The 23,653-nt window shown below is 39.1% G+C and overlaps 1 protein-coding gene and 1 non-coding gene across 2 annotated transcripts in view; one reads left to right on the forward strand and one right to left on the reverse strand.

Annotated features, from left to right (window-relative positions):
• ARHGAP42 (Rho GTPase activating protein 42) overlaps nucleotides 1-23,653 on the reverse strand; it is a 294,437-nt gene that overhangs the window by 78,341 nt on the left and 192,443 nt on the right. The gene's annotated exons all lie outside the window — the stretch shown is intronic.
• On the forward strand, nucleotides 14,560-14,737 carry LOC136321351 (small nucleolar RNA SNORA81). The gene has a single exon (XR_010728612.1). It is a non-coding gene; the product is annotated as a small nucleolar RNA SNORA81 (small nucleolar RNA).

The following is a 23,653-nucleotide window of genomic DNA, read 5'->3' on the forward strand; positions in this document are numbered from 1 at the left end:
ATCAAAGAAGAAAAGTAATGTGAACAAAATCTCAGAATTTACCATGCATAAAGTGGACAGGCCAAATCAACTGCCTGCTTTCAAAGCTCATGCTATTTGGATAGTAAAATGCAGCCTGAAGAAGCCTGAAATTCATTTTAACTTCCTCCCCTTAGAAACAAACAAACAAACAACAAAATGCAACCAACCAAACAAATAAACAAAAAAACACAGGGAGTGAGGTTTCATGGGAAATAAAGAGAATAGAAGAACAGAGGTGACTTCTGGTTTCTGGCTGCCTTGTCCTAACAAGAAGTATAAAGAGAAATAAACTGAAAATTGTACAAATATCCACCAGAGTAGTGAGGTCACAAAGCAAACCACTGCCCCTAACACTGGAGAGCCAGCAAGGCAGAAGCAGATAATCCCAATTTACTGGAGGAGCAAGCCCCTTGGGAGTCTGTACAGGTATGGGAACCCCTGAACTGTGAGTGGAGAACTGCAGGAGGCTGAGTATGGGGAAGTCTGAGTGACAGATCTCCCTGGGTCCCTCCTACACAGCGCCCTTCACAGTTTTGTTAGTTTTACCTCCAGGAGCTCTACTAGGTTCTCACAGTGAAGATTAAAGAGAAATCTCCTCCTATTCCTGCAGGTACACGAGGAAAAGTAACCATTTTGAAAAACACCAGAGCATTTTGTTTTTCCATCCTCAGACCAAATATGAAGATTCAAAAGAGTTCATGTGACAAAGACTGCTTATGACAACTACTGCATCTCACGACAACACAGGAGCTGTCTCTTCCTTACTTCCTAGGGTGAAAGCAATAGCAAATACAAGTTAATTTTACATATTATATTAAATATAATATTTTCATCCAAAATTCCCAGAGAACAGCCCAAGGCAAGGCTTGCCAACTGAAGTCTGCTTACAATCCTTGGGGAGCCAAGTGAGGAGAAAATGGGAAGACAGACTAGGAGAAAAGGGAAATATAAGTGTTTACTACTGAACTGACCACAGAAGGAGGAGGAGGAAAAACATCCAGTTACTCAGGCATTATGCCAGGTACCTGGAGGTTATGGAATAATCTCCACAAAACCAACACACCTCAGGACTTCATTGGGTAAATAAGGAGGAAGCAAGATTTATCACCAATAGTTGGTCAAAATTTTCCCCATGGGATACAAATTGTCTGGCACTTCAGACTGGACCGTCCAGCAGTGTGGGAGCGGACCAGCCCAGGTGCTCCTTACTCCATCAGGAGTCTAGTGGTGATGGGAGGGGCCTTTGAGCCTGTGACCCAGAGCTGCCAGAACTCACACAGTGGTTTTAGGAGCAAACTCACTATGGCAGATTTTCTGTCTAAACTCTAATTTACACAACCAGATTGAAGGGCTCCCCAGGATAAACATGAAGGAGAAAGACAGGGTTGTATGTGTGTCAGAGAGAGAAAATGGGACATCGCTTTTAATTGACTTATCCAACCCAACATGGTAACAGTACAGAGGTTGAGAAATGCTGGTCTGGACTAAAAGCTAATGTGGTACTTCCCACATAAAAAAGGCTCAATGCAGAAATGCTGAATGAAATATAATCTGCCGATTTTATAAACATTGTCAAACAGTCATAGCCATCCCTCTGGTTTTCATTACTAGGTGTATTACCTGGGACACTTAACCACTCTGGGGCCATGGTTAACTTAGGAGTGAATAACTATTGGATTCAATGATTTCAGCTTAAACATTCTAGATGCAAATATATACAGAAAATAGCCGACTTAAAGCACAAACAAGGTGATTTCTCTGTTATTGCTCTGCATAAGTTTTTCCTAGGCACACACATCATAAGACATACCCCAGGCTGATGACCACTGGTGGTGTGACCCGGTGAGTGGGCAAACAACCCCTGATGCAACAAGATAACCTAACGGCAGCAACGTCAACAGTCAGGACATGGGGGACCATAAGAAACACCTACTCCTGCATTTTCAGCTACTGCTATCTCAACTGCTCCTTAGCCTTACTAGTTTGGGGTTTTAAACTCCACTGACACAATCCCATTCTCAATATTTCATAATAACTAATGAGAGCAATGAAGAATTCAAAGTGTCAATGGTTGCTGGCATTGAAAGCTGTCCTCTTGGTAGGTAAAAGTGAAGGCTGAGTGGTAAGGCTGGCACTTAGCTACTAACAAGTCATATGGCTTATGCCACAAGTTCAGAAACAAATCTTAATTTTCATTCACCAAAATATACTTTTTTTTAAAAATTTCAGTATTCACTGTAAGTTTGTACCAGAAATTTTAATTTAACAGGGTGACACGGATCAATAAGACTACATAGGTTTCAGGTATACATTTCTATAGCATTTGAACTGTTAATTTGACCTGTCACCCAAAGTCAAATCATTTTCCATCACCTTATATCTGTCCCTCCTTACTTCCTTTCCCCTACCACTCCTCCACATCTCCCTCCTACTGGTAACCACTTTATTTTCATCTATGTACCAGAAGTTTAAATCGCTACATATCACTATTGCTTTATAATCAAGAAGCCTCTTTGTTGTATCATGTAAATGTGGTGAGAGTGCCTGTGAAATGTAGTCTGTGTAGTCCAGAGTCATTATTTAGCCTTTTGTGAATGTTACCATTCCTACAGGTCACTAAAGTCTAGATAGAGTATGTTTATAATTGTGCAAACTAAATGAGGGCTATCACACCTAACACTGTAAAAAAAAAAGAAAAAACTCATGGACATAGACAACAATGTGGTGATTGCCTGGGGAAGGGTGGGAAGGGAGACAAGAGAGGGGGTGGAGGAAGGGGTGGGGAAATAAAGAATGATGAATGGAGACCTGACTTGGGGTGGTGAACACACAATACAGTGTACAAATGATGTGTTGCAGAATTGTGCACGTGAAACCTATATAATTTTGTTAACCAGTGTCACCCATAAATTCAATAAAAAGAAAAAAAAGAAAACGAAAACAAAAAAAAATTACAAGTTGTTTTTGTTGCTTGTAAAATCCAAAGTATGTCACATGGTGACCACCTGTTCTCCATCTTCAGTTGAGGAAATAACAGAAGGAAATGGACTGAATCTGAGATATTTAGTTTAGTCATAAGGAAGAATTTTTAAACTACTCAGTATACCTGACTATGCTATAAGACATGAGGTAAGGTAATTACACTTAAGGAATGTGACTAGCTGAGTCAGAAATCTTTCCTTCCGAGAGCTCGGTCACAGGTGTATATGAAAAACCAGAAATAAAATGTACTTCTGTTTTAAGGGTAATAGAAATCAATAGCTAACTTGACAGTGTTTGGGAATTATAATGACTGACTAGAAATCTGACATTTTAAGCCTTTCTAGAAGCATCTATTAGGCATCCTTCATGAAATGTCATTTTCTTTTTTAGTTTTTACAGATAAAATGTATAATCAATTCCATTTGTACTTATAAGGATAGCTTCTTTTTATCATATTTTCTAAACGCAGGCCTAACAGCAGATTTTATAGTATGAATCAGAGATAAGCTTACAGCAGCACTTTTTAGAACTTGAATCAATAGAATACAACTAATAAATTAGCAAACAGAATATTCGAGAAGCATACTGCTATTGGTTATAATTTGATACAGATCAGGAGCCACCAAAGTACAGCAGGTCCTTGAATAACACTGTTTTGTTCAACACTATTTCATTGCAACACAGAAAAGATGCTGTAGGAACTTAACTTTTCCTTATACCAGTAAGCCTAAGGTAAAATTGGTTTCATTATATATTTTCCCGCCACAATTCCAAGAACCTATCAAGGATGTTAAATAATGACCCATTAGTGCATTTGTTTTCTGAACAACAGACTATTCCCAGCACATAGCTAGCCTACCCAACAGTACTAGTTCCAAAATATATAATGTAAAAGGCTTAACTTTCCGGTATTGAGATTGTTGAAACTTGTCCAGAGGCTACCCATATTACACAGGGTTTTTGGTTCAGGGTATTTTACTATGTAGGTTTTCTTTAGTACTTTTCTCTGGAGGTGATCTAAGAAAGCCTACACTTTCCGCCAAAACATCCTCATTTCTTTATTCAGTGAATACTGAACACTCAGAAGACTAAATGGACATGAACGAGACATACTGCCTATGCTCCAGTCTAGTAGGAGAAAGAGACAAAGCATAACAAAAATACAATAAAATGTATCAGCCAGGCAGTGGAGATCACTCATGATCAATGTAAACATGACAAGGGTCAGAATAAAAAATTATTAGACCATCTTCAAGTACATAAAAGGCAATTAGGGAGATAAATTATAGTTTCCAAAGAATAACAATTTTGTACATCCTGAAAAGTTTAAGGCCCTCAGCCTTCTAACTTGATGTTTAGGTCATTCAGAGATTTTTTTTACTCAAAGGGAGGTTGAGAGACAGAGAAAGATCAGATTTATTTTAATGGAGATTACTTTGCAAACAAAATGAAGAAAGCATTTGAGAAGGACAGTATAGGCAAGAGATCACTAGGGCCTGAGTTAAAAAAAATATACAGTAAGTACAAAGGTACCAATTTATGAAATCTTTCATGACTTGGTGACTCTCTGGCCATGAGGAATGACATAGGTGTGAAAGATGACAAAGGTTTCTAGATAGAGAAAACAAACATTTGTATGGTTATTGTATGAACTAAGTTAGGAAACCCTGTCATCCTTTCAGACTCCTTCCTTTCCCGAAACATTCGTATCTATAGGTTCTACCCATGGCTTTTGCTTTCAAAATATATTTCAAATTTTTCTGCCACCTCTGTTTCAAAAATCATTGCAATAACTTAGGGCTTTATATCTCCCAGCTCAATCCTCACAGACCTTATAGGATAATGTAGAAAGCCATCAAAAACTATTAAACTATTAAGATGTGAAAAGGAAACAAATACAATATAACTTTCACAAGACCGGTTTCTGGAACATCTCCAGGAGGTCTGGTGCTGGCTGCACAGAGCTGAGTGAGTTTCAGCCCATGAAGGGACACTGATGGAAGCAGAAATGTGGACCTTCAGAGGACATGACAGCAAAGGACAACTCTGCCCCCAGACCCCTCATGTTTGCCATCCTCTGGATGCTGGCTCTGTTCCTTAGGTCTCCGAAGACTGAGCCTTTGAAGTTTCCCTGGATTTTGTGTCTTATTTCTGTGTATTTGTTCCTTAGCATCCCATTTCTTAACTGACTTCACTTCTGACGCTGAACACCATCCCTTAAGCCTGGTAAAGGCATATAAAGCTGGCACTGGCTATCTGCCACTTGACCCAGATCAAGGAAAAGGGACTATAGAGAGTGGTTTGGTCATAGAAAGGTAGAAAAGGAGGGCCAAGAATGGAGTTGGGGGGGGGGTAGGAAAAGCAGCGGGAGTGCTGTGTGCACAGGGCACAGGGCACACAGCCAGGAGTGAGGGAACATGGCAGGGAGAAGCGGGGCTGTCAGGACTGGTCGGACTTTCTTCTTCCGGAGATCATTTCTCATGCATAACATCTATTAGCTAACAGAAAAAGAGCACTGGATTAAATCAGAAAAACAGGGTGTACACCAGATAACTTAGTAAACATGCTAATTACATGAGAGACAACCTCTTTGATCTTCGTTTTCCTCATCTGTAACCACGCTGTCCGATACAGTCAACTCCCTCGGGGATTCATTATATATTTCCTGAACACCTCTAATTGTGCTACTTGAGATATGGTCTTTGTTGCAAAGTCTCATCATTAGAGAAGAGAATATAATGCCACAATGCAAAGTAGAAATGATTATAGTAAATGTCGTAAGAAGCATTTTGATAAAAGGGCTTTGGAACTCGAGGATGAGATCGGTTCCTGCTGTGGTGATGCTAGAAGCCTTACTAGGAGGATGGAAAAGGGACACATGTGACAGCACCGCACCCCCCAGAGTCTAACACAGTGTTAACCATGAGGTGATGCTGGAAGCCCACTGAGGAGACAGACATGCCTCACGGCTGTTTGGCAGCACCAGCCCACACAGCACGGAGACCATGCCGGTGCTGCTTCTACAATATTACACATTCTTCAAGATCGACACTAAGTCCCTCTTCCTCCATAAAGAGTACTGGACTCTTGTTATTTTTATGACTCTGGAAGGTAAATTATGTGGAGTAAGTCATTTTATGCATTTAATGATAAAAGCAGGAAATTGGTTACTTTTGGTCAACAGATTCATGTTTAATGCCATGACATGAATGCCAATTGATTTACTAATACATGAACTGAGACCACAGAGTTTGAGAGCTGAAAGGAGAAAGATCACTCCCAAACACACCCACTCACACCTCTCTGCACACATCATCACCGCATGACCCATTTTGTTTTAGGTCAGTAATTCCATTCTTCCCTGTGTAACACTTTACAAAACCGCATTTTTCTCTAAAATAAAAGTCTACATTCTCATTTTGAAGTCACTTGACCAGGAACGAAATTATCATTTACTTGTAAACAGTTTGTTGGAGGCCTGGGGATACATGTCAAGTGAAATTAGGACAAGATTTTAAAAAGAAAGGCTGTTTTCCATGCAGCCACAGACATCAAAGCTCTAAATAACGTCGGAGGCATTAAGCTCACAGCCACATGTTCCTTCTCATTGGAACTGCTGGCATGTCTCATTGTAGTAATGACCCCTTCTCACTGGGAGAAAGGTTCGACCACTATGAAAATAGCCTTTTAAAAATACAATTTTTAATACAATACAGGGTTTGAGGGGGGGAACAAAGCATTTTTACAAACCACATTGCTGTTGCCTGGCTTCTCCAGCGTCGGGACTGGCTCGAGGGTGATGTCAGACTGTGGTGCATGGAGGCGGGCTGGGCTCACTCAGTGGCGCCCTCTGGAGCTCGAATCACCTCTCAAAACTCTCTGGTAGTGAGTCTAACAGGCTGCACCTTGTAGCCCTGCCCCATACTCACTGGATGTGAGCTGCCTGAGTCCTGGCCTGCTCCAAGAGAGGCAAGCATGCTCGGGGAGGAGCTGACAGTCGCTGGCCTCTGCAGGCTACAGCACTCCTGTCCCTGAAGGGGGTGAGTGGGTGGAGCATTTCTGTGTCCATTACGGGATTATACTGCATCAAAGCTCACATCTTCAGAGGAATGCTTCAAATGAAACATAAAGATTGGTATGGTGGCTGAAGGGCGGAGGGGGCAAAAAGAGGAGGTAGCAAAGGGTACGGGGGTGGGGAGGGAGATGAATGGTGAGGGATGGAGACTTGACTTGGGGTGGTGACCACACAACACAATGTATAGATGATGTGTTATAGAGTTGTTGCACCTAAAACCTGTATAATTTTGTTAACCAGTGTCACCCCAATAAACTCAATAAAAAGGAGACAAAAAGAACCATAAGGAGTTGTGAACTAGAAAGGCCCAGAGAAATGATCTGATCTCCTCATTTCAAAAAAGTAGAAAATAAAGATGAAAGGTTTCAAAGAGTTCAAGTAAAGATTAGGAATGGGGATCTTACAAATATCTGATAGGACATCATGGGAAACTGCTTTAGACACGGTTCTAAATGCAGTGAACAGGAGAGCAAGGATAATCACAATGTGTATTATCATAAATACATGTCCAATACTCAGTACAGTACTAGGTCTATAACAGAGATGAAATGATCAATAAGGAAGAACTATAACTCAGAGCTGCAAACACATGGAATGGGTGTCTTCACACGTAGTGTCTGCCTCACTGGCCTAAGTATAAGACAGGTGACGACTAAGTGGAGGGTTTGTAAAGGGCTTTACATGTCAGACAGGTAGCTGGACTACAGGTTAATAACCCCCATTTGAATGATATGATGACTCATAATTCTAGGTCTTTTAATTTCTAGTTAGTGCTTTTCTTTTAAACTATCCAACTGAACACAGCTCAGAAAGAGATCAAAGAGGGTCAACATAAAGTCTAAACTGAATTCAGTGCTCTACCCTCTATTTTTTATTTCTTCTCAAAGAAGTTAAACTATCATTGCCATCTTGCAAATAGTGACAAGTCTTGTTGTTAATTTGGCTCTAGGTAGGTTATCCAGTGTAGACCTGCACTGATGAACAGTCATTTCTCATGTTACATTTCACAGATAATGCATTGATTATTGCAATAATATGTAACTTGCAAACAGGAACATGGCTTTCATTGTGCTAAGTAAAACCAGTGCAGATACCAAATGGAATTCTTTGTGATTATCATTCAAAATTATAAGGAATAAAGAGCTACTTCCAGAAGTCCTCTGATAATTTCTAAACCAAGGAATAGCAAAAGGAAGGATCTTTCTACATAACTAAAAATTAAGCAATCAGAGAACCCAGGAGTTTAAAGGAAACTAAGAGGTCATTCAGTTCAACTCTATGAAGAAACGTATTGTTCCATATTCCCCACAGATATTAGTCAGCCCCTGCAGGAACGTTGTTCCCTCACCACTTCTCAAGAAGCCAGTTCCCTGAAGGACAGTTACGCTTTTTAGATAAAACCAAATTTTGAAAAATTGCTTGTTTTGAAAAAAAAGATAAACTGGAAATATGTTCGTTACAATGGAGAAGAATAAATAACAATTGGATGACACTTCAGATTTCACAAAAATATTTCACATTAGGAATTTTATTGAATTCTCTCAAAATATAAAGCAATGGCTATAATCTGTATCCTTTCATACTGACTTGTCCAAAGTTATCCAACTATAAAGCCTTAGAATGGAAAATGGAGAGCTCAGACTTCTAAGGATCTGAACACATGTAGGAGATGCCACCTACTAAAGAGGTTAAAAAAAAAAGTCAAGATGTGCTCTTGGATCTAAAGTTGTTCCACTGAAAATAAGTTTAATACATAGTGCTTTTAGAGAGAAACAGTGTACTTCCTTTCCCAAAGCATTTACTTAGTTCTCTTTGTGGAATCTAAAAAGTATATTTGTAATTCAAACTACAGTGTGTCTGTAAAGTCATGGTGCACTTTTGACCGGTCACAGGAAAACAACAAAAGATGACAGAAATGTAAAATCTGCACCAAATCCAAGGAAAACTCTCCCAGTTTCTGTAGGATGATGTGGCAGCATGTGCGCATGCGCAGATAATGACGTAACACCGTGTATACAGCAGAGCAGCCCACGGCCATGCCAGTCAAGATGTGGACAGTACAGAGGAAAGTTCAGTGTGTTCTGTAGCTCACTAAATTCGAATCCGTGACCAAAGTGCAACGTGAATATCGGCACGTTTATAACGAAGCGCCACCACATAGGAATAACATTACTCAGTGGAATAAGCAGTTGAAGGAAACCGGTAGTTTGGTGGAGAAACCCCGTTCTGGTAGGCCATCAGTCAGTGATGAGTCTGTCGAGGCTATACGGGATAGCTACCTAAGGAGCACTAAAAAATCTGTGCATGAACCCACATTGAACTGCACTGAATAGGTATGAAACTGGGAGAGTTTTCCTTTTATTTGGTGCAGATTTCACATTTCTATCATCTTTTGTTGCTTTCCTATGAAGGGTCAAAAGTGCACCATGACTTTACGGACACACTGTATTTCTATAAAAATTTACAATTTAATTTTGGTTCCAGTAATCTTTTTAAAAAATATTTTATTATTTCAGTGGCATTTATGCATGTGCAACAAAATTATTTTTAAAAAATCAATCAAAAGTTGGCAATGGACCCTGGCCGGTCGGCTCAGTGGTGGAGCATTGGCCTGGCGTGCAGGAGTCCCGGGTTCGATTCCTGGCCAGGGCACACAGAAGAAGCGCCCATTTGCTTCTCTACCCCTCCCCCTCTCCTTCCTCTCTGTCTCTCTCTTCCTCTCCCACAGCTGAGGCTCCATTGGAGCAGAGTTGGCCCGGGTGCTGGGGATGGCTCCATGGCCTCTGCCTCAGGTGCTAGAATAGCTCTGGTCGCAACAGAGCGACGCCCCTGATGGGCAAAGCATCGCCCCCTGGTGGGCATGCCGGGTGGATCCCAGTCAGGCGCATGCGGGAGTCTGTCTGACTGCCTTCCCGTTTCCGACTTCAGAAAAATACAAAAAAAAAAAATGTTGGTAATGACAGTTTATAAACAATGAGACTCTTTGCTTCTTAAAATTGATCCAAGTATTTATATATGATATGTCTACAAAATATGTTGAAGAGATTTTGAGAAATATAGTCCTGTAAAATATTTTTTATGAATTGAACTCTAGAGACCATTTCAAATTTAAATAGGCTCAAAAGCAAATACAGGTTTGTCTTTTTATTAATTAAAAAAAAAATTGCCTGACCAAGCAGTGGTGCAGTGGATAGAACATCAGACTGGGACAAAGAGGACCTAAGTTCAAAACTCCGAGGTCGCTGGCTTAAGCGCGGGCTCATCCGGTTTCAGTAAGGCTTATCAGCTTAATTAAGCCCAAGGTTACTGGCTTGAGTGTGGGCTTATCTGGTTTGAACAAGGTTCGCCAGCTGGACTCAAGGTCGCTGGCTTGAACAAGGGCTCACTCACTCTGCTGAAGCCCCAGTCAAGGCACATATGAGAAAGCAATCGAACAACTAAGATGCCACGATGAAGAATTGATCCTTCTTATCCCTCTCCCTTCCCGTCTGTCTGTCCCTATCTGTCCCTCTCTGACTCTCTGTCTTGTCTCTATAAAATAAAAATTTAAGAAAAAGCAAATAAAGTAGAAGATAGAACAAAGTACCTGATGTTGTAGTGAAAAGTATGGGATTGATTTAAACTGATTCCATGGTAAATGGAATTGGACACCTTGCTTTGTATAAGTTTCAGGCAGCAGGACAATAGCTACATAAAGAACCTAAGAAAATTGTTGTCATTAAAGGTTCTGTAAGATTCTATAGGAAATAAACTCAGTATAACATAACCGATATTATTTTGCTCCCTAAACTCTCTAGTGGCAATCAAGATAACGAAATGTGATGACCCAAACTTTGGGCTGTTTACCTTGATATGCCCCATGCCCTATCAGACATCAGGGAAAGTGGCTGTTTACTTTCCTCAAGCTCTTGTCACAGGGCACTGCAGAACATCACAGGCTCCACTATTTGCAAAATTCCCCCTCACCTATGAGCAGAGGAAGCCATCTTTGAGTGCTGTCAGATCTCATGTGGCAACTCAATGAACAAGGAACATTTCTAAGGTAAGCCACTCCTGCATCCACAACCTGGCTAATGGTCAGGCAGGGACAGACACAAAAAGCTTGAATCTACAATGACACCCAAAAGATACACAATCCCAAAATTTCTTATTTTTCACTGTCATGACCACCCATGCTCTCTCTCTACTCTGGCACTTTCTGGATTGACTGCTGTTTAGCATTCTTTCTGGGATGGGCCTTGCAATGAAATTGGCTCCCTTTGTACCATATGAAAACGCCACATCTCTCCTGAATCCAGAAATTGCTTTGTCTCATTATTAATTCTATAGAGGAAAGTACCCAGAAATATTCTGACATGTGAACAATAAATTTCACTATAAAGTTAAGTCACATGGAAAAAAAAATTCAGAGAGGTTGGATGGAGGCAAAACTCGGATTAAGGGGCCAAGTGTGGCAGCACTGTTTTGTTTCATCAGTGACATTTCCATCTTTGTGACTTCATCATCCATTGATTCCATTCTGGCTTCTATTGAACATTTTTGTGACAATTTACCAGCTAGTATTACATTATTCTTTTCAACATCTTTTGAGTTTATTAGGTTTATTGAATTGTTTATGAAAATAAATTCCTAGCTTCTAAATGTTGAGCTCTTGAAAATAAACATGACAGAGAAAAGAATGAATGCTCCACGAAAGCCTTGGATTGGATTTGGGGATATTTAGAGTAAAAGGACTGATATGGCTTATTTTAAACCACTACCATTAACAACAAAACCTTACTGCTTTAAAAACAAGTTTTAATAACAATTGTTATACATTTTCATGTAATGGTAACTTGAACAATTTATAGTAACTAGAGAAAACCAACTAATATCAAACCCAAGTTGGTAGGTTTTATATTATGATCAAGAAACTAAACCATCATATATCCTTTAATGAGGGCATACAAGACAACCACATATAATGGCATAACCACCTAGAACAGGTGAGTAAAGAGAAAGGTAACATGCAGGGATGGAAATACCTACCATCTGAGTTCTCATTCTAGTTATACCTAAAGTAACATTCAACTCATAAGATTAATTTTAAGAATGAAAACCATACACAAATGGTCATCACTGTCAATTATTAGCATCAAAATGTTTAGTGTTGTCCAGACATGATTAAGTATCCTGGTTATTATCTTCTAAAAACATACTGCCGTTTGAGAACAACACTCATCTATGGGTTATTCAAGCTCCCCATTCATACCCACAGGGGGTCCTACCATTCCTTGATATAGATCCCAATGACTAAACCTGCCCCTTCTTCTAGTCTGAATAAGTATTTTATTAACAATCTTTTCTATGCAGTTTCCCAAATCAAGCATCCAGTCTTTTCAGTCTACAGAATTTTGCCACTAATGAGCAAACAGACATGATTTATCAATTCCATTATTTATACCATGTAAATATTGCTAGACACTGGGGGGAGTAAAAATGAATAAATGTGTCTTTCAGGAGCTCAGCTGAGAAATGGGAAAGGGCAGAAGGATAAAGTATAGCTCACCTCAAAGACTGTACACCTGGTGAGACATGGAGTCAGTAACTACGATAACCCACAGATCCTGGGCTAAGAGGTAGTCTTATCATTTGGGCTCAAAGATTTCTTAGATTTTAATCCCTTTGCCAAATGACTTTCTCACCTAAAAACCATGAGAACATAAAGAAATAAAAAGTGAAAGAAAACATTGAGTGGGGAAACTAGAAGAGAGAAGAAGAAGTGATCAGCAACTGTTAAAGGCAAGGAGTAAAAGCTCCTGTAGTAACAACCATGGTGGGAGGAGAGAAATTAGCCCCCAGCACCAGCTCAAAGGATATAAATAACAAAGTAGATGATGTGAACTGGGGAACTGAGAGTGGCAGATGAGAATCAGACAGAAAAGAATAGTAATATCAAATTCTGCTAGACTCTGTCCCAGGAAGAAACCCACAGCAACATATATAAGCACTTACTATCTTTACAGGAACAGAACAGTACAGAATGTCCTTCTCAGAAGGAGTTGACAATCACAGTCCAGTCAAGCAAGATGGCAAGACAGGCAGAGAGGTTCACATATGTGGGGAACTGACTGATAAGCACAGAAGAACAGAGAAATAATTCTTCCACAATTCTTTCATGAGTCTCCTTTTTGAACTCATTCAAGCACTTCATGACCCAAGGATGATATCCAACACGAAGAGAACCACATTCCTCATTCGAGCTGTGGAACCCAAGTAAGTGATATGGAGCAGTGCTTTTTAAACTTTATCGTTCCTGTGAATTAACCAGAGATCTGGTGGGAATGAAGATAGTAATTTGTTATGTCTGGGGTGGGAGCAAAGAGTCTGCATTTCTAATGAGCTAGTTGATGTGGCTGGAATTTGTTTTGAATGATAAGACTATGGAGAACCTTTCTCTCCTCCTACCACAAGAAAAACTGATGACAGAGACAGAGGGATCAACCAGAGACAGATATGATCCAAAAGGAGGCGGTGAAAAGCGAGGCCAAGAAATCTGTCCACTGTTGGAATGGAATGAATGGAAAATTGACACTTATTAATTAGTACCAGGCACCTTCACATACATATATTAATTCTCACAAATTCTGGGAAGAATACATATCACCTTTTACTGTAACAAAAGTTAAGGAATTATCCTGAAGTTATCAAATTCACACATGGCAGAGCCAAGAGTCAAACCCAGCCCTGCTGGACTTTAAAGCCTGTGCTTCTTCTCCAAAAACTGACTCTCTGAAAGAGCAAACTTCAGGATGACTCTCAGAAAAGCCAAACCTGAGACAGAAATGTTAAGGAGAAGCCCTGAGAAGCCACAGTCTTTTCTTTTCTACACATTGTGAATTCCCCTCACTGGTAGGAAACCTGACCAGCACAGGGGACTCACTGGCAGGCCAGACAAGCAGAGTGACTGCGGAGATTGGTCTGATCACAAATTCCTCAGTGGGCAGGGCACAGCGGTAGTCCCGTCCCAGGCCTGTGGCTTCCTTAGCAAAGGGCGATCCTGAGTAAGTTAGCCCTGTTAATTTGTTGTTCTTAGGTAGTAACTAGGATAACACTCCTTTGACAGGTCAGAGTAACTTTCCTTTTCAGCCCCCCTGGAGGCATCACCACCAGCACAAAATCACCAGAACAGGAGACCACATGACTTTTCATAGCTCTCTTGTTGCCCACATACCCACTATTTATTGTTAACTGTGAACTATCCTCTTCCCACCAATGTAAAAGAAGGGTCTCTCTATTCTGCTTGATCCAACCCGAGACTTACTGGGTTTGTCCTCCTACCTTCCTTAATCCACCACTGATGGCTCTTCCTTTTGGTTCCTCCTTTGAGTCTAAATGTATAAACTGAACTGCAAAACTCCCATGGTCTGCAACATTTTCTCAAGACATGAGCTCTTAGCTCCAGGGATGTCCTCAAAATTTGGCTTAAATAAACTCATAATGCCTTCTTGTATAAGCACTGTGCTAAAATCACAGAAACTAGGATCACATCTTGGTTTTTGTAATAATGCTAGCAGAGTACACACAAGAAGACAAGTAAATGCACTAGATTGTAAAGACTGGAGCAGACCTCTTTTTTAATGTCCAGTATCCTTTGTCTTAAGATCTGGTGCAATATGTTATAAATAAATAAATACACTTAAAATATTTTTCTATAGGTTTGGACATTCTTTCATCAACAACACAGAGGTCTACTTAGTTATGAAAGAAAATGTAGTCGACAGCTTCTATCCTAAAATTCTAATGTACAGAGTAAACTAATAAAAGCATGTATTAGAGTATAGTAAAGTCAGAGTAGGCATGCCTTTGCTTCCCAAAGGAGTCTTGTTCTTCAAAGCATAAATTAACCCAAAATTCCCCACAGTTTAAACAGGCTAAATAACATAATAGACTAAAAAATACAAATAGAACCTTTTTAAAGTGTCAATGATTTTTAGCTTTAAATAAAACGTTGCTCTTTCAGATTTGATTTAGTCCAACACATCAAGAAAATCTAAACAAATACCATTTAACACTAATTGTAATGGATAAAAAAAAATACAAGAATTTGGCTTAAAGAGACAATGCATCTCACAATGAGCTCACCAGCATAACCAGCTGGGACCAGTTAACCACATTTACCAAATAAGGCCAGTTTTTCCAATGCCTGAAATCTTTCTGTAGTGAGATCACTTCACTTCTCACTGGGTTTTCTACAGGAACTGTAGAGGTCATCTCCCTAATTCCGAGTCAGTAAATCACCAGGCACTCCATGCAAACGTGGGCTGATGATCTCTGGAGAGCGTTCATTTTACTGAGTGTATAGAGAAGAGAGAGATGCAGAATGTACTCTAATGACAGAACGGTAGGAAGCTATAGTAAGCAAAACCTATTAATAAAGTCAATGAAAGATGTTTACTCTTATGAATAAAAATGGCAGACCTTGCCTTATTTCTCTCAATGTTTCAAGCACACCTCTTGTTATCTAGCACTGAGTCTATACAAATACATTCACAAATTCCAATAATGTTGGCTACCGAAGGAGTCATCTACACATCCCCCCAAAAGCAAAATAATTTTTTTGTTTCATTATTCACCAACTGTTTTTTTTTATAGTGTAGAAACAATGCATATGGCCAAAAGAAATTTAAATCCATGAGGATATTTTTTTTTTTAATTTTTTTTATTTTTATTATTTTTAGAGAGGAGAGAGACAGAGAGGGAGAGAGAGGAGAGAAAGACAGAGAGAGAGAAGGGGGGGAGGAGCTGGAAGCATCAACTCCCATATGTGCCTTCACCAGGCAAGCCTAGGGTTTCGAACCGGCGACCTCAGCATTTCCAGGTCGACGCTCCATCCACTGCGCCACCACAGGTCAGGCTCCATGAGGATATTTACCATGTTCCCACTTAAAGCACTGCTGTGGAGATATCTACCATATTTTGGAGTTCACGTTGCAATGCAACACCTAAACCAAAGCATGAGATTGTAAAGTGGTTTTTACATGGCCTTCTCTTAAATATCTAACTACATCCTATTTAAGAAGAAAAAAAAATTCTTCTTCTAAACGTGTGTGCAAAACCATGGCTTTAAACTGAGAATATAAATTTGGCTTCAATGGTAAAAGATTTCCATGAAGATAAATAAATTTAAAATAAAAAATTTTGGTGTTTATGTTACAAAGATGACTTTCAACTACTAATCTGTTCCAGGTCATGGCCAATTTAATGTTACTATAAACTCTGTGGTTTCCCAGGTGGGAAGGCAGCTCATCAAATGCGCATTACAAAGGCTATAATATTAGAGGAGGTCCCATTTACAAGAAGACCTAAAAGATAGCAGGAGGGTGAAAAGTGACATTTGTTTCAGGCCTTAGACCAGGAGTTTGCAAAACATTTTCTGCAAAAGGCCAGATAATAAATATTCATTCAGTTCTTTGTGGGTCACATGATTCTGGAAACAACCACCCAACTTGGCCATTGTAACATGAGAGCTGCCAAGGGAAACATATGTGCAGATGAGTAATGTTGTGTTCTAATAAAACTTTATTTATCAGAACTGAAATCAGAACTTAACAAAATTGTCACATGTCACAATTATTCTTTTAATTTTAGAAAACCATTTAAAAATGTAAAACCCATTCATAGATCATGAGCCACAGAAAAGCAGGCAGCTGGCCAGATCTGTCCTGCAGTTTGATCCTGATCTTAACGCAGAAAAATGAACATTCTCAGCTGAGGAAACAAAGAATACATCTCCACTGAGGAGGGTGGAACACTCAGCCTGAGGTGAAAGAGAATAGAGTCCCCTGGACCCTTCACTGAGATACACACTCTGAGCTAAGCTAGTGTGATAGAATTGTTAAAAACGCCATACAGAATGGTGGACTCAGTCCTGTGCTCTTCTTCCTTTGGAGACCTGATAACAGAGGAATTCACAGATGGGGAGATAAGCCTCTTCTGACCGAAGGCAAGGACAGAAGTAAACTGTTAAGAAGATGTAGTTACTAGAGCTTTCTTATTAAGTTATTAGAAAAGCACGCCCATGGCAGGTACTGCTGAATGAACACAGAAAATGAGAGCGATGAGGCCCTTAAGGATACAGAAGAAACATAAGGGCTAAAGAGGCTCATCTCTGAACCCCATGGAAGAGACCAGTTTGTAACTTACTAGAGTGTAACTGGTGGGAACTGAGTCAAAGACTCTGTGATGTAACACAGGCCTGAGGTGGTCTCCCCTTGCTCCCTTGCTGGTGGGATTTTCTGGTCAGCAAGTCTGTGTGGCCAGCAGGTACAAAGAAATGATTGCCCCCCCCCAATGGCAGAACAAAATTTATCATGTGCATTCTAACCCAAATAATGATGAATCATTGCCTAGTAGCTGGTCTCTCTGACTCCAGCTTTTATAATGCCCATAAACTAGTTTCTTGAAATATAGGTTCAAAATTCGAGTGCCAAGCGAATGTAGCATTGTGATTAGGAACATGTGCCTTAGAGCCAAACTGCCTGCTTTGTGTCTTACTAGCTGCCTAATCCTAGACCTAGGCATATTATATCACACTCTCTAAGGCTTAGTTTACTCACTGGTAGGAAGAGAGTGAAAACAATCGCTTCTTTACAGTGTTGTTGTAAAGATCAATATAAACATAGTGAGCAACCCAGAATACTCTCTGACACACAGACTATCTATTAAATCCTAATCATCATAGTTTTGATTAAAATAATAAAATAAAATAATTGTCTTGGCACAGCACAAAACTCTCCATTATTCTGCCCCAGCTGGATACTTCCTGCCTCATTTCTCACTCAATTGACTTCATCTTCCACTTCCATACATCTGCCAACCTCTGGCCCAGTATTTATTCATACTGTGGGTTATGAAATACAGGTGGGTTTTCCGATCATTTTCTTGGGTTATAACCACCAGCATTCGTTTTAACAAAATGGATCAGAGTAAATTGAAAACACCAAATTATATCACATGCAGAAACAGAAGTATGTTAGCAAATATAATCACTCAATTATGATGTAAAATACATTTTTTTTGTGTGTGTGTGGTTCATGTTTTAAAATATAGCTCTAATCACACCAGAGCATATCAAAATTCTAAGCCACTTCAAAAAAGTTTATACCACCATGATTCTTCTCTTTTGCCTGGCATACAGTTTTTCCTTGCACTGAATAGACCATTTCTGCCAGCCTTTAAATTGCACCTGCTGAATGCTACAGTTTCACTGAAGTCCACCAGCCTCCCCTGTTTAAGCAGAGTGAAGTGTCTCTTCTATTGTATTTATAAAATACTAAGGGTATATTTAAGATACATCACTAATCACATTCCATTGTAATTATGTTTCTCTGGGGTTTTTTCTGCTACACTGGAAGAACCATGAAGGCAAGTATCACATTTTATTTTCGCCTCCCCAAAACTTAGCCCCAGATATAATACAAAGCAGATCAAAACTGTCTCAATGGTCAGCAAACTGCAGCTGCCGAGCCACATGTGGTTCTTTGGCCCCTTGAGTGTGGCTCTTCCACAAAATACCACATGCAGGCACTACCTCGATAAGGAATGTACCTACCTATATAGTTTAAGTTTAAAAAATGTGGCTCTCAAAAGAAATTTCAATCGTTGTACTGTTAATATTTGGCTCTGTTGACTAATGAGTTTGCTGACACTGAATGAACGTATATGTATCAGTGACTTAAGACAAGATGTATGATAGCATGCTAATAAAATTTCTAATGACTCATGATTGGGAAAGGAGAATGAGGTAGTAGAGGAGAATATATCAATATTTTAGATTATAAAATCTAGATGCCAAAGATCTCACTACTTTGGAATGAAGTAACTAAAGCAGTAAAAGTTTCACCATCAAATGCAAAAGGTCTTTTAGGGAACGATGGAATCAAAGAGGTCCACTTAAGAACTGCTGAGGTTTTGTATGGATCTAAATAAACAATGTGACATAAATGGTGACAAGTTAAATCATTTTATTGTTCAATATTGATGCTTTTCTGGGGTTGCATTTTCATCTCTTCCTGCTAAATTTAATCAGAATAATGAAAAATTAAAGCTGTTGGGAGATTCCAAGATGGCAATGGAGTAGGCAGATGTTCCAACTGCCACATCCCAGGACCAAATTGGATTACAACTTAATTTAAGAATAATCATATTGAGAGACCTGAAGATGGCAGCGGAGTAGGCAGATGCACAGACTCCCAGTTCACACCACCGAACTGGATTATAAACTAATTTATGAAAAATCAGCGTGAAAAACCAAATCTGGACTACAAGAACAGCTTTCAAAAATCAATCAAGGACCAAAGAAGAAGCCACAACAAACCTGGGAGGGAGCACCCGAGTCTCCCCTGCTTACAGGAATGGGGGGGGGGTGAGGCTGGGCCCTCAATTCCAAGGAGGAGAGCAGTAAGTACTGCTCACAGCCACTTACCTGGTGACCAGGGAACAAGGTGTGTTGAAAGGGCCCGCTTGTCTTCCAAAAACAGGAGAAAGAGAGAGACGGATGGCGAGGGGGAGAGGAATATAAGTGATGACATAAAACGCTGACTTATTCAGTGCTGGAGGTGGCCATAACTGGGGGAGAGGCTGATCCTTTCACAAAGCAAAATATAATACAAAAGTACTTCCCGGTCACAGAGATACAGACATCTCTCCAGCTCCAATCAGCACAACAAGACACAGCTGAAAACAAGAAGTGGGGAGGAGGGGCAGTAACTCAGGTCTCCATGGAGAGCTGAGATACACCTACCCCTACTGAAACTGAGAAAGCAACCCGCCCCCAGAGACATTAACTGGCAGAAGAGGATTTCAGAGCCTCAGGTCACACCCACTGCATTCCTGGATACAGTTTCAAATAAGCCCCCTGCTGAGATCAGCAAACAAGACAATCACCTGTTAAGAAAACAAACAAATCAGGACTTCAAAGAGGTCCAAATCCTAAAGTGGATTACAAATAATAGCTGATGCCAAACCAAGAAGACTTAGAAAAAACACAAGTAAAAACTACAGGCAGACAACACCAAGCCTAGACTCAACCAGCTCTACAAAGAAAACACCCTGGGTAGGAACAATGAGAAGACAAAGAAGTGCAATTCAAATGAAACCACAAGAGAGACCTTCAGAAGATGAACTGAGTGATATGGAAATAATCAAACTTCTGGATACAGAGTTTAAAATAATGATTGTAAGAATGCTTAGGGATCTTAGAACAACAATGGATGGTCATCACAAACACATAAATAAAGAAATATGAAGTATAAAAAAGGATATTGAAATATTAAAAAGAATCAGTCAGAGATGACAGATACAATATCAGAAATGAAGACCACAATGGAAGGAATTAAAAACAGGATGGATACAGCTGAGGATCGAATCAGCAAGTTGGAGGACAACTGGAATGAAGGCATGAAAGCAGAGAAGTAAAAAGAAAAGAGACTCAAAAAGTCTGAGGAAACTCTTAGAGAGCTCTGTGACAACATAAAGAGAAATAACATCCGCATCATAGGGGTTCCTGAAGAAGGAGAGAAAGAACAAGGGATAGAGGCTTTGTTCAATCATATCATAGCTGAAAACTTCCCTAAATTAATGCAGGAGAAACTCTCACAAATTCAAGAAGCACAGAGAATTCCACTAAAAAGAAACCCAAAGAAACCTACACCAAGACACATCATAATTAAAATACCAAAGCTAAATGATAAAGAGAAAATATTAAAAGCTGTGAGAGAAAAAAAGGCTATCATCTACAAAGGAGCTCCCATAAGGATGACATCAGACTTCTCAACAGAAACACTTGAAGCCAGAAGGGAATGGCAAGAAATATTCAAAGTAATGCAGAACAAGAACCGACAACCAAGACTACTTTATCCAGCAAGGCTATCATTTAAAATTAAAGGAGAAATAAAAAGTTTCCCAGACCAAAAACAACTCAAGGAATTCATTACAACCAAACCAATGCTGCAGGAAATGTTAAGGGGCATGGTGTAAACAGATCAAAGTGGGAAAAGAATATAGCAAAAGAGGAATACAGCTTTAAAGAATAAAATGGCAATAAACAACTACATGTCAATAATAACCATAAATGTAAATGGATTAAATGATCCAATCAAAAGACATAGGGTAGCTGCATGGATAAGAAAACAGGACCCGTACATATGCTGTCTCCAAGAGACACACCAAACAAAAGATGCACATAGGTTGAAGGTAAAAGGATGGAAAAAAACATTTCATACAAATGAAAATGAAAAAAAAGCCGGGGTAGCAATACTTATATCAGACAAAATGGACTTTAAAACAAAGAATATAGTAAGAGATAAAGAAGGCCACTACATAATGATAAAGGGAGCAATCCAACAGGAAGATATAACTATTATAAATATCTATGCACCTAATATAGGAGCACCTAAATATAGAAAGCAGACTTTGATGGATATAAAGAGCGAGATCAACAGAAATACTATAATAGTAGGGGATTTTAATACCCCACTAATATCACTAGATAGATCCTCAAGAAAGAAAATCAACAAAGAATCAGCAGAATTAAAGGACACATTAGATCAACTCAATTTAATAGATATCTACAGAACCTTTCACCCTAAAGCAGCAGAATATACATTCTTTTCAAGTGCTCATGGTACATTCTCTAGGATAGACCACATGTTAGGGCAAAAAAGTGCTCTACACAAATTTAAGAAGATTGAAATCATATCAAACACTTTCTCCGATCACAATGGCATGAAACTAGAAATCAACCACAACAGAAAAGCTCAAAAATTCTCAAACTCATGGAAACTAAATAGCAGGTTGTTAAATAACAAATGGATTAAGAATGAGATCAAAGAAGAAATAAAAAAATTCCTAGAAATGAATGATAATGAGCATACAACAACTCAAAATTTATGGGACACAGCAAAAGCAGTACTGAGAGGGAAGCTCATAGCACTACAGTCACACTTTCAGAAACTATAAAAAGCTCAAATAAATAACTTAACCCTGCATCTAAAAGAACTAGAAAAAGAACAGCAAGTAAAGCCTAAATGTAGTAGAAGGAAGGAAATAATAAAGATCAGAGCAGAAATAAATGACATAGAGACTAAAGAAACAATACAGAGGATCAATGAAACTAGGAGCTGGTTTTTTGAAAAGATAAACAAGATTGATGAACGTTTAACTAGACTTACCAAGAAAAAGAGAGAGAGGACTTAAATAACTAAAATTAGAAATGAGAGGGGAGAAATAACAACGGACACAACAGAAATACAAAGGATTGTAAGAAAATACTATGAAGAACTGTATGCCAAAAAACTAGATAACCTAGAAGAAATGGACAAATTCCTTGAAACATACAATCTTCCAAAAATCAACATGGAAGAATCAGAAAACCTAAACAGACCGATTACACCAAATGAGATCAAAACAGTTATCAAAAAACTCCCAACAAAGAAAAGTCCTGGGCCAGATGGCTTCACAAGTAAATTCTACCAATTATTCAAAGAAGAACTAACTCCTATCCTTCTCAAGCTATTTCAAAAAATTCAAGAGGAAGGAAGACTTCCAAGCTCCTTTTATGAGGCGAGCATAATTCTGATTCCAAAACCAGGCAAAGACAACACAAAGAAAGAAAATTATAGGCCAATATCCCCGATGAATATAGATGCTAAAATCCTCTACAAAATATTAGCTAACCGGATCCAACAATATATGGAAAAACTCATACACCATGATCAAGTGGGATTTATTCTGGGGAGGCAAGGCTGGTACAATATTCGCAAATCTATCAATGTTATTCATCACATAAATGAAAGAAAGGAGAAAAACCACATGATAATTTTAATAGATGCAGAAAAAGCATTTGATAAAATCCAGCACCCATTTATGATCAGAACTCTCAGCAAAGTGGGAATACAGGGAACATACCTCCACATGATAAAAGCTATCTATGACAAACCCACAGCCAACATCACACTCAATGGGCAAAAATTAAGAGCAATCCCTTTAAGATCAGGAACAAGGCAGGGGTGCCCCCTTTCACCACTCTTATTCAACATAGTCTTGGAAGTGCTAGCCACAGCAATCAGACAAGAAGAAGAAATAAAAGGCATTCAAGTTGGAAAAGAAGAAGTAAAGCTATCATTATTTGCAGATGATATGATATTGTATATAGAAAATCCTAAAGTCTCAGTCAAAAAACTACTGGACCTGATAAATGAATTCAGCAAGGTGGCAGGATATAAAATTAATACTCAGAAATCAGAGGCATTTTTATACACCAACAATGAACAATCAGAAAGAGAAATTAAGGAAACAATCCCCTTCACTATTACAACCAAAAAAATAAAGTACCTAGGAGTACATTTAACCAAGGAGACTAAAGTCTTGTACTCGGAAAATGATAAAATATTGATAAAAGAAATCAAGGAAGATACAAACAAGTGGAAGCATATACCATGCTCATGGTTAGGAAGAATAAACATCATGAAAATGTCTATATTATCCAAAGTAATTTATAAATTCAATGCAATACCAATTAAAATACCAGTGACA

Source organism: Saccopteryx bilineata, chromosome 1 (assembly GCF_036850765.1).
Source record: "Saccopteryx bilineata isolate mSacBil1 chromosome 1, mSacBil1_pri_phased_curated, whole genome shotgun sequence".
NCBI lineage: Eukaryota > Metazoa > Chordata > Mammalia > Chiroptera > Emballonuridae > Saccopteryx > Saccopteryx bilineata.